Raw genomic sequence first — 18,319 nt, forward strand, 5'->3', positions numbered from 1 at the left:
AGTAAAATGCGTTCGGGGTCCATTCTCATAAAGACTACCTCCGCTACACAGTCGGTAGCGCTCCAGGCATGCGACCGACTAGGGGACATCCCAGTGTTCATTGTCCCACATCTGGCGCTCAATAGGACACAGGGGATTATTTTCCATCAGGACCTCCTGCTGCAATTTGATGAGGAGCTCAGGGCCAACCTGGAGCGCCGTGGCGTGCATTTCGTCCGGCGAGTCCAGCGCGGCCCCAAAGATTGTCGCGTTGACACTGGGGCCTTTATCCTCGCTTTCGATGGGGATGTTCTCCTGGAGAAGGTAAAGGTGATGTGCTACCCGTGCGACCTTACGTCCCGCTTCCTGTGCGATGCTTTTGATGTTTGCGCTTCAGGCACATGTCGTCACGGTGTGAAGCTGAGCCCCTTTGTGGCGATTGTGGACATCCTCTTCATGAGGGACATACATGCACCCCACCACCTCGGTGCATCAATTGTCCTGCCCTCCACTCGCCTAGATCTTTCGACTGCCCCTCATACCACAAGGAGAAGAAGATACAATAATTGAAAACCTTGTACTGTCTGCCTTATTCTGAGGCCAGGAAGAAATATGACCGCCTCCATCCCGTGATGTTGACAACGTCCTTTGCTTTGGTCATGTCCACTCCTTCTGCAGTATCCTCACCCCTATCCTGTCCCCCCTCCACCTCGTCACCCCATCCGGGGTCTATGCCTCCACCTCCCATATCGCTCCCTTCCAAATCCTCCTCCCTCATGGACCCTGCCCCCTCTGCCCCTTCCTCCTCCTCCTCCTCCACCGCCTGAGAAGCGATCCTCTTCTCAGGCGTCCATCGGGGAAATGTTACAGACTCCGGCTTCCGAGGTCCGGCGTTCAAAAAAGGACCCCGAGCGTGAGGATTTTCTTCAGGTCCAGCCCCCACAGCCCACCATCGCTGCTCCCAGCCGTGTTCAGTTTCACTGGGACGCTCTGCTGCCAGGCACTCAGCTGGCCTGTCGTCGGCAGACGATGCTGCCCCTCCTGCGCAACCCAGGAATGTGGTCACAGCTGGCGACGACTCCATGGAACAGGATCCGCCTCCCGACGGTTGTAGCGATGTTCCCTCGAACCCTGGCCCTCCGCGGCCGTCGAGGTGACCAACTCTTCACCTGTTTCGTTCCACCTTTCTCTGATTTGCGATGGCTCTGTTACATTGGAACGTAAGAGGTATTCGATCTAGTCAGGAGGAATTAAAACTGCTCCTCCGCCTGCACTGTCTGTTCGTCATTGGTCTCCAGGAAATAAAGTTATGCCCAACTGACAGTATTGCTTTTACCCACTATACCTCCCAGCGATCTGACCTAACCCCTGTGGACGGTATTCCAGCTCATGGTGGGGTCATGTTGCTCGTTCAGGACGATGTCTATTACCATCCCATCCCATTGACCACCCCACTCCAAGCAATAGCTGTCCATATTACTCTTTCTGCCTTTACTTTTTCTGTTTGTACTGTCTACACTCCATCGTCATCCGCAGTTAGTCGGGCTGACATGATGCACCTGATTGCTCAGCTTCCTCCGCCGTTTTTGTTGTTTGGCGACTTCAATGCCCATCATCCCCTTTGGGGTTCTCCTGCATCCTGTCCAAGAGGCTCCCTCTTGGTGGATGTTTTCAACCATCTCAATCTTGTCTGCCTCAATACTGGCGCCCCGACTTTCCTCTCGGACTCTACTCATACCTACTCCCACTTGGACCTCTCAATCTGTTCTACCACTCTTGCCCGTCAGTTCGAGTGGTATGTCGTTTCTGACACCTATTCGAGTGACCATTTCCCCTGTGTCGTTCGTCTCCTGCACCACACCCCATCCCCATGTCCCTCGAGCTGGAACATACCAAAAGCTGACTGGGGACTTTACTCCTCCCTGGCGACCTTTCCGGACCAAGATTTTCTCAGCTGTGACAGTCAGGTCGAATACCTCACGGCTGTAATCATCAATGATTCCGAACGTTCCATTCCTCATACTACCTCTTCTTCACGTCGCGTTTCAGTCCCCTGGTGGAATGAGGCTTGCAGGGACGCTATCCGTGCTCGACGACGTGCTTTACGCACCTTTTGCCGCCATCCTACGCTGGCGAATTGTATTGATTACAAACGACTCCGAGCGCAGTGTCGTCGAGTCATCAAAGACAGCAAAAAAGCTTGTTGGGCCTCTTTCACAAGCTGCTTTAACAGTTTTACTCGCTCTTCTGTCGTCTGGGGTGGCCTGCGCCGGCTGTCGGGCATTAAGGCCCACTCCTCGATACCCGGCCTGACTTCAGGTAATGAGGTACTTGTGGACCCTGTGGATGTCTCCAACGCCTTCGGCCGCTTTTTCGCGGAGGTTTCAAGCTCCGCCCATTATCACCCTGCCTTCCTTCCCAGAAAAGAGGCAGAAGAGGCTCGGCGACCTTCCTTGTGGAAGATTATAATGCCCCCTTTACCATGCGGGAACTCGAACGTGCACTTGCACTGTCCCGGTCCTCTGCTCTGGGGCCAGATGCCGTTCATGTTCAGATGCTGACACACCTTTCTCTGGCAGGCAAATGCTTTCTTCTTCGTACCTATAATCGCGTCTGGACCGAAGGTCAGGTCCCTGTGCATTGGCGTGACGCCATCGTTGTTCCCATACCCACACCCGGGAAGGATAGACACCTTCCTTCTAGTTACCACCCCATTTCTCTTACAAGCCGTGTCTGTAAGGTGATGGAGCGCATGGTTAACGCTCGGTTGGTTTGGATTCTTGAATCTCGACGGCTACTTACCAATGTTCAATGCGGCTTTCGTCGACGCCGCTCTGCTGTTGACCACCTTGTGACCTTGTCGACGTTCATCATGAACAACTTTTTGCGAAAGCGCCAAACGGTAGCTGTGTTCTTCGATTTGGAGAAGGCTTACGATACCTGTTGGAGAGGAGGTATCCTCCACACTATGCACAGGTGGGGCCTACGTGGTCGCCTGCCCCTTTTTATTGATTCATTTTTAACAGATCGAATGTTTAGGGTACGTTTGGGTTCCGTATTGTCCAACGTCTTCCTCTAGGAGAACGGAGTGCCTCAGGGCTCTGTTTTGAGCGTAGCCCTTTTTGCCATAGCGATCAATCCAATTATCGATTGCATTCCACCTAATGTCTCAGGCTCTCTTTTCGTCGATGACTTCGCGATCTACTGCAGTGCCCAAAGAACATGCCTCCTGGAGCGCTGCCTTCAGCGTTGTCTTGACAGCCTATACTCATGGAGTGTGGCTAATGGCTTCTATTTCTCTGAAGAGAAGACGGTTTGCATCAATTTTGGCGATATAAAGCATTCCTTCCACCATCTTTACATCTCGGTCCCATTGTTCTCCCATTCGTGAAGACAACGAAGTTTTTAGGGCTCACACTGGACAGGAAATTTTGTTGGTCTCTGCATGTCTCTTATTTGGCTGCCCGTTGTACACATTCCCTTAATGTCCTCCGTGTTCTTAGTGGTCCATCTTGGGGAGCGGATCACACTGTCCTGCTTTGCTTATATCGGTCCATAGTCTGATCAAAGCTGGAATATGGGAGCCTTGTCTACTCGTCTGCTTGGCCATCCCTCTTACGCCGTCTCAACTCCATCCATCATTGGGGATTACCTCTTGTGACCGGAGCATTCTATACTAGTCCCGTCGAGAGTCTTTATGCTGAAGCTGCCGAATTACCATTGACCTACCCGCGTGACGTACTGCTTTGTCAGTATGCCTACCGGCTGTTGTCAATGCCCGACCACCGCTCTTCTCAGTCCTTCTTCGACGATTCTCTCGACCGTCAGTATGGGTTGTATGTGTCTGCCCTGCTGCCCCCTGGTGTCCGCTTTCGTCGCCTGCTTCGACAATTGGATTTTGCCTTCCCTACCACCTTCAGAGAGGGTGAGAGCCCGACACCACCTTGGCTCCAGGCTCTGGTTCACATTCATCTTGATCCTAGCTCGCTCCCGAAGGAGGGTACTCCGGATGCAGTGTATTGCTCACGGTTTGTCGAACTTCATGCGCGACTCGCCAGTAATACCTTTATTTACACTGATGGATCCAAAACTGACGATGGTGTCGGCTGTGCATTTGTCGTCGGGGACGTCACCTTTAAATACCAGTTCCTCGACCAGTGTTCCAGCTTGACGGCCGAGCTTTTTGCTCTCTATCAGGCCGTTCAGTATGTCCGCTGCCACCGCCATTCTCTATATGTACTCTGCTCTGATTCACTCAGTGCTCTTCAGAGCCTTGGAGCTTCATATCCGGTCCATCCCTTGGTGGAACGGATCCAGCAATCCCTCCATTCTTTTGCTGATGATGCCTCTCCTGTTAGCTTCATGTGGGTTCCAGGCCATGTAGGAGTGCCTGGGAATGAGGCTGCTGATTCTGCGGCCAAGGCTGCAGTCCTCCTGCCTCGGTCAGCCTACCTTTGTGTTCCATCGTCTGACATTAGTGGGGTTGTTTGTAAGAGGCTTGTGTCATTATGGTGGGATACTTGGTTGTCACTTCAAGAACATAAGCTCCAGGCCATAAAACCGTTCCCAACAGCTTGGACAACCTCCTCCCGACCATCTCGGTGAGAGGAGGTCATTTTGGCCAGGTTGCGGATTGGGCATTGCAGGTTTAGCCACCACTACCTGCTATCTGGTAACCCCACCCCACAGTGCCCTTGTGGTCATGCATTGACAGTGCGCCATGTTTTATTGTTGTGTCCCCATTTTAATCAATCTCGTGTTGTCCTGTCTGTGCCATCTACCTTACAGGAAATTTTAGCTGATGACGCTTGAACAGCTGCTCGTGTTCTTTGTTTTATTACTTTGACGGACTTGTCAAAAGACATCTAACTCTTTTAATTATTTTATCTGCGTCTTTGTAAGAACTTTCTGGTTCCCCCCCCCCCCCCCCCCTTGAGTTTTGCCAGATTATATGTGCACTTACATTTGTGACTGGGCGCTAATGACCTTAGTAGTTGAGCGTCCTATAACCCTACAAAAAAAAGTTGCTTGCATCATACATCGCCCGCGTCCATGCCACGCCTGACCACCCAAACCGCAGGCTGCTTTTGCCGTCTTCTGCACTCCCCTCCCCACGACGGCTGCCTAGGTCGGGTCTCCCGATCGCGGTCCACGTTCGTTCCCTTCTCTCGTCACTCGAGTCCTTTCCCCTTCCTCCATCCTTCCAGCCCTCTTCTTCTACCCCTCCTTGGTCCCTCCCTCGCTTGTGGCTTTGCTTGGATTTGTCCTGCGACTCCAAGTCCTCCGTTCCACCTGCCAGTCTTCGTCAACAATCCGTGGCTCTTCTTGTCTCCTTTTGCGATGCAGATTTAGTCTACACCGATGGTTCTGTGATCAATGGACGCACTGGGTTTACTTTCATCCATGGCGACTACGTTGAGCAGCATTCCCTGCCTTGTGGGACCAGTGTTTTCACTGCGGAGCTGGTTGCTCTTTATCATGCACTCGCTCACCTTTACTCCTGCCCTGGGAAGTCATTTATCATATGCAGTGGATTGCAAGCACTCGACCGGTGTTTTTCTCGGGACCCTTTGGTGCGCGGTATTCAAGATGCTGTTTTTGCTCTCGCCGAGTGTGGTCGTTCAGCGATTTTTGTGTGGACCCCGGGCCACATCAATATTCCAGGAAACGAACGTGTCGATTGATTGGCCAAGCAGGCCACCACTTCGCCACCCTTGGAGCTTGGTCTCGCGGAACGAGACCTCCAGTCACCTCTACATCGCAAGGTCCGCGATGTCTGGAGCTCTGAATGGTCTGTCTTGAACACGCCAAATAAGCTCCACATGGTCAAGTCGTACACGGCCCTATGGAACTCATCCTTGATTGGCACGCATAGGGACTCAGTTGTTCTCTGCCTTTTCCGAATTGGACATACGCAGTTGACCCGCCCAAGTGTCGCTGTGATGCAGGGCTGACAGTGGTCCATCTTCTGATGGACTGCCCCCTTTTAGCCCCCTTGGGGCAGTCCTTTAATTTACCAGCTGCACTTCCTTTAATTCTCGGTGACGGTGCCTCTAGAGCTGACTCAGTTTTACGTTTTATCCGTGCAGCTGGGTTTTATCACTCGCTCTAGTGTGGGCGCTCTCACATGATTTCTCAAGCTACACCCACTGCAGTGACTTGTAATTGTGACGTGGTTCCCAAAATAGTGTCTTTTATGGTAACAAGTTGTGTAGGTACCTCTATCAACGCTTTAAAGCTGGAGGTTCTTCATTTGTAGTTGAGTGGTTAACCTTTTACCTGATCCATCAACCACTGTAGTTGTTTTACTCTAGTCAACTATTTGCTCTGCTCCTTTTAAGTGTCGTCTATTTTGTGTTACTGCAATGTTCATTTTAGCTCTGTACCCCTTGGTGTTCCCTCCCTCTGGGTGCAGAGGTTACGCTTTTACTGAATAGGACTTTTACAAGTATGTCTGTTTGGAACTGGGGACTGATGACCTCGATGTTTAGCCCCCATCAAACCCTAAAACCAACCAACCAACCAACCAAAATATGGATGGCCCATTCCTTTTCGTGCTCAGTTGTGAACTTTAATTTTCGATGCAAATCATTCAAAGAATTCGTGACATTATTAATTTTTTTCTTCAGAGCCATCATATAACAGTGAAGTGTCGTCTACATAACATTTATAATAAATTATTTTACTATATTTTTGCGGATTGTCCACAAAAAAACTTGTTTCAATATAATTGACGAAGATGTCTGCCATAGTACCAGCCAGTGAATTCCCCATGGCTAAGCCATCATTTTGTATATAAAATTTGTCATTGGATGTAAAACAACTAAAACTTAACGAAGTTTCTAGCAGTGTGATAAACTCTGCAATTTCATTACAATTCATTATTTGATGCCTTACGAGATTGTTCTCAATATTGTCCATACTCAATATAAAACAACTTATACACCAGCATTCCAATAGGAGAAACTATATACATTATAATGCAGCCTCCATACTACGTCTAAGCCATGTCTCTGATACATCGTTTCTTCCAGGAGTACTAGTCTTGCAAGGTTCGCAGGAGAGCTTCTGTGAAGCTTAGAAGGTGAGAGACAATGTACTGCCAAAGTAAAGCTGTGAGGATGGATTGTGATTCATGTTTGGGTAGCTCAGTCAGTAGAGCACTTGCTGCGAAAGGTAAAGATCTCGATTTCGAGTGTCATTCTGACACACAGTTTCAATCTACCAGGAAGTTTCCTGTTGCTCAAGTTTCTGAAGTTACATATGAAACATTACAGCAAGTAATCCAGAAATCTAAGCAGCTTTATTATGAAAAAAATTTAATTATATCCAGCAACAAAATAAAAACTATATGGGATATAGTGAAGACAGAGACTGGTGGGGTCAAAGAGAAAGAGGAACTGATAAGTCTAAAAATAAATGAGGCATTGGTAACAAGTGCAATCCTCCTAAAGAAATACTTTGTTTCTGTTAGTGACAGCCTGGGGTTATCAGGGTCAGTAAACAGTGCAATGGATTATCTAGGGGCAGTCTTTACAAATAACTTCAGTAAAATGGAAATGACACCTCTCCCAAAGAAGTAGCATCCATCATAAAATCCTTAAAATCTAAGTATTCTTGTGGGTATGATAACATATCGACAAAGTTAATCAATGAGTGCCCATGCGAGTTGAACGCTATCTTAAGTTACTTGTGTAATCAACATCTTATCAGCAGAGCTTTTCCAGACTGGTTAAAATATGCCAATGTTATGCCTCTTTACAAGTGAGGGAATAAAGAGATACCATCAAACCACAGAACAATTTCACTTTTGCCAGATTTTTCAAAAATTTTTGAAAAGATTGTTCAAGCATCTCCTTACATATCTGACTGCAAATAATATATTGTTCAAGTCACAGTTTGAGTTTCTTAAGGGTTCTGTTATAGAGAAAGCTATTTACATGTACAGTGAGAATGTACTTAATTTATTTGATAATAATTTAGAGGCTACTGGCATTTTCTGTGACCTGTGTGAATCGCAGCATTTTCTTAATTAAATTAGAATATTATGGTGTCACTGGCAGTGCTGCAAAATGGTTTGGGTCTTATCTCACTAACAGGAAACAAAGGGTGTTTTTTCCAACCTGTGCAATAAGCAGTCAGTCCTCATCCAATTGTGAATTAATTAAATGTGGTGTTCCTCAAGGTTCCATCTTGGGTCTGTTGCTTTTTCTTGTGTACATTAATGACCCCTCGTCTGTTATATTGCCTGATGCTAAGTTTGTTTTGTTTGCAGATGACATAAACATTGCAATAAGTAACAAGTCAAGTGTATATTTAGAAATAGCAGTTATTGATAAGACCAATATATCATCCAAATATCAAAAACAGAACGAAAATCCTCTTAATATCAAGTCAACAAAATGCTGCCATGTTTAGGCAGCATTTCTTAGCCAATAAGGCATCTGCACAAATTCCAAAAGTCCAAAGGGAGTGATGATCTCCATTTTAGGTATTTATTATCAAGCCATTGCTATTTAGTGGTAGGTCTTTTTACAATCCATCACACTAAACATGTCGGCACCAGCCACAGCATGTGAAGAATCCCATAAGGTGGAAATGGAATACCTACCTCGTACAGTATGAGAAAGTGATCAATAATCTCCACACAGTCTGAAAGAATTGTCTTTCTTAAGCACTAAATAAATTGGTTTCACCCATTGGCTGATTGAAAGCCAGACTAACCCTGTAGGCAAAAAGTTCCTCAAAAATCTATTTAGCTGTTTGGCACCTATCCAATGCAAGTATCTATGCATTTGCATAGACTGGGGGGAGTGGAGGGGGGGGACTTGTGATGTGTGAATATAATGCCATGTCCCTTATACAACACTGAGTCTTATTGACAGTATGTTGCTTTCGACTGGTATGACTGATTGTACTATAGTTGTTCTTCACTCTACTAACCTGCATGTTTGGCATTTGTTGACTTAATGTGTTGGTACTCAGCGCCACCTCTGGTTGAGGCTGCTGCTTATATTGCTACAAGTTAGCTATCCTTGTGTGTGTATATATATATATATATATATATATACACACTTACTTACTTATCGCGAATGGACCCAGAAGGATCACGCAAATCTTTCTTACGTCGTTTCTTCCATACTTCTTTCATTCGTTCTCCATGTTTTCTTTTTCTTTCTTCTGTCCATTTTGTTCCTGGTCTCTTTAGTGCTTCCTTCTCCGACAATACAATCCACTTTTCCACCTTATTTCTAAAAGTTTTTCTATCTTTGACATCTTTAAGTTCAATATTTGCTTTTTGTAAATCTAATTTTACTTGGCTAATCCATGGTGTTGTTGATTTGACTTTTTCTATGTAAGTGAGAATTCTGTTGGTGAGTCGTGTGGGGGGAAGTCTAGTGACATGTTCATAAAATTTTAATCTTCGCCTTCTTATGTCTGCTGCCAGGTTTGATATACTTTCTGTGGTTCTTCTTGATTGTATCCGGTATCCTTCTTCTGTTAATTTTGGACCTAAAATCTTTCTCATAATTTTGCGTTCTTCTTTTAGTATTTTTTCTAAGTCACATTTTGTGTGGAGTGTGAGCGTTTCACTAGCATATAGTGCTGCTGGCTTAATTACTGCGCAGTAGTGTCTGATTTTTGTGTTCGAGGAGATGCATTTTTTATTGTATATTTCATGTGTCATACCATATGCTCTCTTCATTTTCTGTTGTCTGATCTTCTGTGCAACTTTCTCTCCTCCGGTTGGCTCCAAAATTTCACCTAGGTATTTAAAATGTTTTACTCTATTTATTTTTCCATATTTTGTGTTCAAACTGTGTATATGGAATTTCGTACAGAAAAATTCTGTCTTTTGAAACGAAATTTGTAAACCTACTTTATCTGCGCATTCCTTAAGGATCTCTATTTGTTTGGTGGCGATTTCTTCATCATCTGCAAGTATGGCCAAGTCGTCCGCGAATGCTAAACAAGATACCTCCACGTTGTCTTTGGTTCTACCAAGATGGATTGGTTTCCAGTAGGATTGATTTTTTAATTCTTTTTCCCATTCCTTAATGACTTTATCCAGGACTATATTAAACAGAAGTGGAGATAGACCGTCACCTTGACGTACTCCAGTTTTTATGAGAAAAGGTTCAGAGATTTCTCCCCTGAATTTAACTTTAGATACCGTGTCTATCAGTGATTATTTGATAAGCCTTAGTGTTTTGGAGTCAAGTCCAAGTTCCTCTAAAATGTTAAACAAAGATTGCCGGTCAATTGAGTCATAGGCTTTCTTAAAATCTACAAATGTACAAATTATGGGGGCATTTCTAATTGCTTTGTGTTTTAATATTGTCTTTAAATTAAATATTTGTTCTATGCATGAGCGACTGGGGCGGAAGCCTGCTTGATAATCACCAATTTGGCGTTCCAGCTGCTCTTGTGTTCTTTTCAGCAGGCATGTTGAGAGAATTTTGGAGGTGACTTGTAAAAGTGAGATTCCCCTATAGTTATTGACATTTGTTCTGTCTCCTTTTTTATGTAACGGGTGAATAAGGGCACATTTCCAATCCTCTGGTAATTTTTCTGTTTCCCATATTTTTGTTATTATTTTTGTGAGCTCTTGCAACGTCTTTGGTCCTAGGTTTTTTAATAGCTCTGCAACAATGCCATCTTCGCCAGATGTTCTATTATTTTTTAAGTTTTTAATGTGACATTTGATTTCTTCCTGTGTTGGTGGTAATGAATCCGGTTGAGCGTTGGCACTGATTTCTTTGGGAAACCTTAAACTAGGTTCTGGGCAATTTAGTAGGTTAGAAAAATATTGAGCCAATACTTGACAGTTTTCCTGGTTTGTTAGGGCTAATTTACCATCTGGTTTTCTGAAACATAAATTTTGAGGGATATATCCTCGTATTTTATCTGCGAAAGTTCTGTAGAAGTCTCTTTTATTATAGTTTTGGAAATTTTCTTCTATGGCATCCAGTTGTGCCTTTGTGTACTTCCTTTTTGCTTGCCTAATAGATTTTGAAACCTGTTTTCTAACCTCGTTAAATAAATGTAGCCTTTCTTGTGATTTTTTTACTGTTATATTCTTGAAATGCCTTTTTTCTCCTTTCCAATGCATTTTCACAGTCTGAATCCCACCAAGGGTGTTTGAATATCTTTTTCAAGGGAATAGTTTCCATAGCTATTCGCGTGATTTTAGAATGAAATTCTTCCCATGTGTTTGCCTTTTCCTTCTCCCATTCTTCTTTTACTTTGGATTCTTTAATCTTCTTGGTGTCATATTTCTGTATTTCTGTTTTCTTCTGATGACTTCTTCGTGCTGTAAACTTGATTTTAATTCTAGTTAGGTAATGGTTTGAATCAATGTTTGCTCCTCTGCGTACTTGGACGTCGTAAATTTCTTTTTGTACTGGGTATGAAATCGCCACATGATCTATTTGAAACTCGCCAATTTGTTGTATAGGAGATCTCCATGTCTTTTGTTTTCTTGGACATTTTCTTAGAGATGTTGACATTATCTTCAGGTTATTCTGCCTACATAGTTCGACGAGCCTTGTACCATTTTTATTGGTAAATTTATGTGCAGGATATTTGCCTACGGTTTTTTGGTGGATTTTCTCTCTACCAATTTGGGCATTAAATCGCCGAGTAGAACTTTTGTATCATCTTTTGGAATCTTGGCCATTATATTCTCCAAATTTTCCCAGAACTTTTCTGTTTCTATGGGGTTTTTCTTGTTGTCTCCGTTTGTGGGAGCATGAACATTAACCATTGTGTATGTTTTGTTGGCACATTGTAAGCGCATCGTCATTATCCTATTATTTACGGGCGTAACTTCCTCGATGGAGCTGAGCACGCTCTTGTGTATGATAAACGCCATCCCGAGATGGGGGGCTCCTCTTCCGATTCGTTTATCCGTCTTGCTCTTAAAGATGCGATAGTTGCCATAATCTGATGTTTCTTCATCTGTATAACGTGTCTCCTGTAAAGCTAGTATTACTATCTTTTGCTTTTCAAGTTCTGTTGTAAGGTTTAGAAGTTTTCGTGGTTGGATTAATGTATTTATGTTAAAGGTTCCAATGTATGTAGGTGTTTTAAGCGGAAGTTTGCCAGAGAGCTCCGACTTTCTCTGATGTAATCGTGTAAGTCCAGGTTCCCCAGAATCCGAATTCCTGGTTGCCATCTGTTGATGGGTGGATTGGTTACCACGTGGGGTAATGTTGTTATTACTTGCACGAGTCATACTTGCTTGTAATCAAGTTGGTCCAGTGTTTCCACTGGGTGTTTAGAACCAGGGATTGTTAGTTCCTGGCGCATTATGACCAGCCGCACATTGTGTGAACAGACGCTGACCAGGATGCCGATGGTTCCCACTTCAGACGCGTCCTGGATTTGGGTGTTGACAGTGCTTATTGTAATGGCGGCACTTACTCGCCATGACACAGCAACGTCTTCAGGTTCTGTGGTTTTTGAATGAGTGTGACCCATGCCAAAAGTCACCCTCCCACACCCTCGTGATGCTGCCGCCTCGGTCCGGGACTGCTTATTTGGGTTTCCCCTTATTCGCAGCTGTCCACCATATCTGATGGATCGTTCGCTATCCGCCACCTGCGACCCGCCCTGTACCTGAGGCTCGGCTATATATATATATATATATATATATATATATATATATATATATAATGTACAACTGTTCCTGACAGTGTTTTATTTTATTCTGTAGGTCAGTATTTCCTGACCAAATAACACTTTGAGGTGTTCTACCTCCTGTACTTTGTTGTTAGTTTTTGCAATATCATGTTTTGTATTATTTATTAATCTCACAATTTTGTCTTTACTTTCCACCTGTGACGATATGTCTATGGTGTCCATGTCCTTGGATGCCTGCACTGATTGTCCCATAATAGAACATCTAATCACTCGTGTAGCTAAGTCTATAGAAAATTTGTTGTGGTGAAAAACTTCACCCCAGTTATTGACACTGACGTGTCTGCTATCACAAAATCCCTGATGACGCTGCACTGCATTCTGAAATCCACTGTCAGGTATGTTATTCGACAATGACAAATAGGTGTGTCATTAATAGTACATAGAAAGGTCCGTGTTGATTTGCTGCCTGAACGAGAGTGTTCATATGGTACAGAGGTAACTGCCGATCCTGAGTGTACCAGAAACCAGCTGCTTGACATCCGATTCCACACAAAAATTGTGGTTAGGCTGGTAGAGCGTAATCTTCTTTTTGTACTCTTTCCTTGTAGCTTGCTTGCATCTTGACTTACACTGTCAAGTGATCCAATAGTAGGCGGTTGTTGGTGATACTTTAAATTACAAGATGAAATACAGTTGCTCACTGTTGTGTCAGACTTTTCACGATACCAACATATTTGTCAAAGAAGTGATTCATCGGTACATGATGTGTTGACGTGATCCTTTTGCGTTACCAAAAACGTGAGGGGAACGTCTTTCAGTCAGGAGAGATCGGCTACTTCCATAATAGCTCAGTTACTGACGCGCCGCTTCATCGCTATGGATCCTATGGTTCTTTACATCTCGCCCAGCCAGCCTCAGACGAGTTGGGAAGAGATCATATTTCACCAGGACCATACCCTTCTTGCTGTACGAACATGCCTCACTGCGTAACATTAGGAACATGTTTGATGCACGAATCCTGCTCATTATGTAACTGCAGTATTGCCAGGATTCTATCAGCTATGTCTAATTTGACCTCTATGGGTTCCTGTTCCCTTGGAGTAAGTGTGGCCAACAGTGAAGCTGAAGTTTGACATCCGAAAATATTATGGATCCTACAACTTATGATGAACATTGTGGAAGAAAAATTCTACAACTTGCCACATCTGTTGCCTTAGTTGAGGAGGCGTTCTGCTTCTGATTTCTTCTTTGTATCAGATGAGGCGTATTTCCCATTCAGGTGTGTTCGACAAAAGTGACAATAAAGCCATTTTTGTCATATCATACTTCTTTGATGTAGGTGGAGCAGCAATAACATCAGTAATTAGATGAGGATGTTCAACGAAATTGCTCAGTGCTGCTACGAATTTTTGTATGTTGTCTGTTATTCCATAACTTTGTAGAATGAATTCTACTATTTGAAACCAAGTCTGTGATTGGCTGGGCTGGAATATGGTATTTTAGGAATGGTTCCCGCTTTCAGTGGCTTGTCCTAATGACTTGTTGAAAAGGCATCATTCTACCAGATTTGGAGAATGAAATTTCCTTGCACACGTGTGGCACAGTTGTACATCTAGTGAACATCTTGTGGAGCTATTACTGGTATGGTAGGAAAATCGGAACACACATCACACAGTTCCCACTGTTGAGTAGTATGGTATGAGGCAGGCGGAGACATTAGGCTATGGCTGGCGCAGTAGAATCCGTCGTGGTTGTGTGCTTCAACAATACTGATTGATAGTGGAAGTGTCACACATATGAGATTTTGTAGAAGATTTGATTACCTTTGGCACCATTGGACTTGGTTGCACCCACACTATACGAGGGTTGCCGTTGGTTACTTTGTTCATGACATGGTCTGCCATTATCTCTATTCTCTGTGTAGTTTATAGTCAAAGTCTCCTGCATCCTCCAATTTGCTTCATCCTGTGTTGATCGAATGATGATGGTGTGCACTTTGGTGTTGGAGTCTTCTTTCTAACTGAAAAATTCTGCTTCTTGTTGGTGATGTAAGTTTACCATTGTGGTAAATGTCTAGTGTTGTACAAGGGTTGGAACTTTAATTGTGGCAACTATTTATTTACAGCTCATACAAAATAGATACGTGTTTTAAATTTTTACTGACCTTCGCAGTAGTCACCAGCATTGTGTATAACCCGTTGCCAGCGATGTGGAAGTCGTAGAATATTGTTAGCAGTGCCAGTTGCGTTGAAAGTTCGAGCAGCGCGTCTATTGCCCAACGAGTTTGCAGCAGTTCTGAAGCGAATACCGTGAAGTGTTTTCTTCAGTTTAGAAATCGAGTTAAACTCACGAGGGCTTAAGTCAGTGGAGTGCAGTAGGTGGTATAGCACTTAGCAGCCCCATCATTCAAACAAATCAGTAACAATCAAAATATCCATGGGTGTACTGCCGGTCTACAGTGACCAAAGGACACTGTAGACCGGCAGTACACCTGTGGATATTTTGATTATCAAATACGCCTGGAGAAACTCAAGAATCACAGATCAGTTGAAAGGGTACAGTACCGCCCGACATTGAAAATAGGTACAACATACTTCATTATTCTTGTCTGAACAACATATTTTTTCTAATAATAACTCAATTTCAATTAATACAGCGAAGCCAGATACCAGTGTGGGAAAGAATGACAATTTATTTATTTAATTGATCACATGTGCACTCCCTCAAAATAAATCCCTACATCCAGTTTGGTGAGATCTGTGAAATGAATGAATGTATGGTCGTCTGCTAACCGCAGACAGTGAATGTGAATATATGATCATCTTTGAGACGATCCATTGGCCACCTTTGGTGGAACCAAAGAGATGAAACTTACCGGAGCTTTGAGCGCCTGAAATGTGGCTGACGAATATGGTAGCATGGTCTTCCCCCACCTCGACAGAGGTGCGAGATGACCTGAAGAACGGCCATGTTTCAGCACTCTGCTGCTGGATCTTGTGCTGTTAAGACCTGTCTTGGGTGTGCTCCGTAAAGACAAAAGAGTGGAGACATGGTATGCATGTGGAATATTTAAGAGTAGTTTGAAATAATAATTTCTCTATTTCAGGAACTTTTGTGGGGAGAATTAAATGTCAGGCAGGTAATATTAATGGGATTGTAGTAATCTTTGGAAGTGACCAACGGTCACAATGAAACCACGTGTAGCAATAATTTGAAATACTTCTGTGTGCTTAAGTTAAGCTGAATTACTAGCGTGTGTACAATAAGTTGAAATATTTAAGAAATAGCGTGTGTACCATAAGCTGAAATATTTAAGAAATGGCGTGTGCAGGACTTGAAATTAGAGACGAGTACTTCCACGTGGTGAGTACTATGTGAGTCTCAAACTGTGTATGAGACAAAAAGATAAAGAGAAGTACTCGTCCATGGTATCAGTTGAGGACTCGCGTGTGTGATGAATACGTTCTTAATATTACTTTGCGTGATATGATCCCGTGTGACGCTAGATTCAAACTCTGAGAGAGAAGCAAGGTGAGTCGGCCGTCTATCCAGCAACGCCACTTGGCTTGCATTGCACAGGAAGACGTGCATATATCTCCAGAGTTCATAGTAGGAAGGTAGAATTACGAAGTGGGGCAGTGTCATGTGAAACTGGGATAAATATTAATTGAAGTGGGAAAGCTGAAAGTGATAATGTTGTGACTATTCCCTGTGTAGTATTTCATATTGTAGTGTGGTGTATGTCATGTAATTTGGGTGTGTGTGGTTTGCATGGGAGACTAGCGAGGTAGTTTCAAAAGATTAGTGGGTTATGCGTGTTCCTTTTGTACTGCTCGGTCTGGAGGAAAGTTTCGTGATGATGATTGTGAGAGTCGAGGTGTGAGAAATAATAGAAGATCCACCATCCTGTCCAGAAAGTGCACTGTAGCGTTAAATAATTACGAGACCATAAGGTAGAGAATCACCAATGTTAAGCCATGCCCACTGGGCGGAATTTCTCATGTGTTATTGTTGTAGGTTATAGAATTTGTGTGTTTAGGTTATAGAATTTATCGGAATAAATAAGATAGTGAAAAGAAAAAGATTGGTGGCCTTTTCCTTCGAATTGTATGTTGTCATGATATCCAGAATTTATAATGTGTGCGCCACTCATATTCTGTGCGATCGCCACGTGTTGATAAAAGCCGTTAAATAAAAAGGAAAGAAAATGTGGTACTGCCAGTGCGTAGTGAACAGTCAGAGTTCTGTAAATTACTGATAGTCAGATGCGTGTTTCCGTTGCGTATTATTCATACAGGAGGATAATTTGTAACTTATTTGAGAGTACGAGAGTTCATATTACTCGATAAATAGAAATGAATCCACTCGCTTGGCAGACCACTCATCTTGCAGGCCTGACTGCTTGATGCCACAGTATGAGCAAGGCATGTGGGTGCCTCTCACAGTAACAGTTTGCACTGTACATACTTGAGCATTGTCCTGCAAAATGATGGTCAGGTCCTGCAGAAAGTGTCGTCACTTCTGTCTCTAGGCTGGTCGTAGGCTGTGTTCCAAAAATGAACAGCATAGAGAGAGAAGTGAAGACACTTTTTGCAGGACCTGGCCATCATTATGCAGGACAATGCTCAAGCACGTACAGTGCAAGCTGTCACTGATTTGTTTAATTGATGGGGCTGCTAAATGGTATACCACCTACTGCACTCCACTGACTTAAACCCTCGTAAGTTCAATTCGATTTCTAAACTGAATGAAACACTTCACGGCATTCGCTTTAGAACTGCCACAAATTCGTCGGGCAACAGACCGCACCACTCGAACTTCCAATGCAACGGGCACTGCTAAGATTATTCTGCGACTTCCACATCGCTGGCAACGGCTTGTACACAATGCTGGTGACTACTCTGAAGGTCAGTAAAACTTTGGAACACGTATCTATTCTGTACGAGCTGTAAATAAATAGATGCCACTCTTAAAGTTCCAACCCTCGTACATCACACTATTTATCCAGAGCTGTGAAGTATGTGCTGTCTTGGGGTCACCATTGTAGTTATCTGGTATTAGTGTGTTGGAACTAATGATGATCAAACACACTATTTGATATACAATAACTACTTTATCCATATTCTGTTCACAAGCATAAAGAATACTTCAACACCATCACTTGTTACCATATCAGAACTCATGTAAACGTTAAAGACAGTCCTCTTCCAGCCCCTTTGCATAGGAAGGTTTTGTTATCTCCATATATCAGTCTTGATGAGTTCGATTGCCTTTGAAATTTAATGTTATTGTTGTTGCTGCAGGTCTATAGTTATTTAGTATTGAAGTTAGCCAGTCAGGTAGCCACATGTGCGAATTGAAGTTTCAGCTAAACAAACAAAAACAACACTGCCCCTCGCTCGCCGCTTGAATGTGAGTGGGTGAAGTGCTGATTGGCTAATTTCAATTCTAAATAACTCAGAAACGGTGCAACATATCAAATTTTTTCCTTAACATTTATGTCTCGGTACAACCTGCCCTGCAAAATCCCTACAAGTGTTTCAGATATTTTCTGACCTTTCTGTATGATAACGTGCCTTGACCTTTGCCTAGTATGCAGATATGTAATAAGTTAAATGGGTTGAAAAGGATGCTAGGTAATGAATGGTTCGAATGTTGGAGAGAGAATAGAATGTCTCAATGGTGTTGTTAATAT

The sequence above is a fragment of the Schistocerca cancellata genome, chromosome 4 (genome assembly GCF_023864275.1).
Source record: "Schistocerca cancellata isolate TAMUIC-IGC-003103 chromosome 4, iqSchCanc2.1, whole genome shotgun sequence".
In the NCBI taxonomy this organism is placed as follows: Eukaryota; Metazoa; Arthropoda; class Insecta; order Orthoptera; family Acrididae; genus Schistocerca; species Schistocerca cancellata.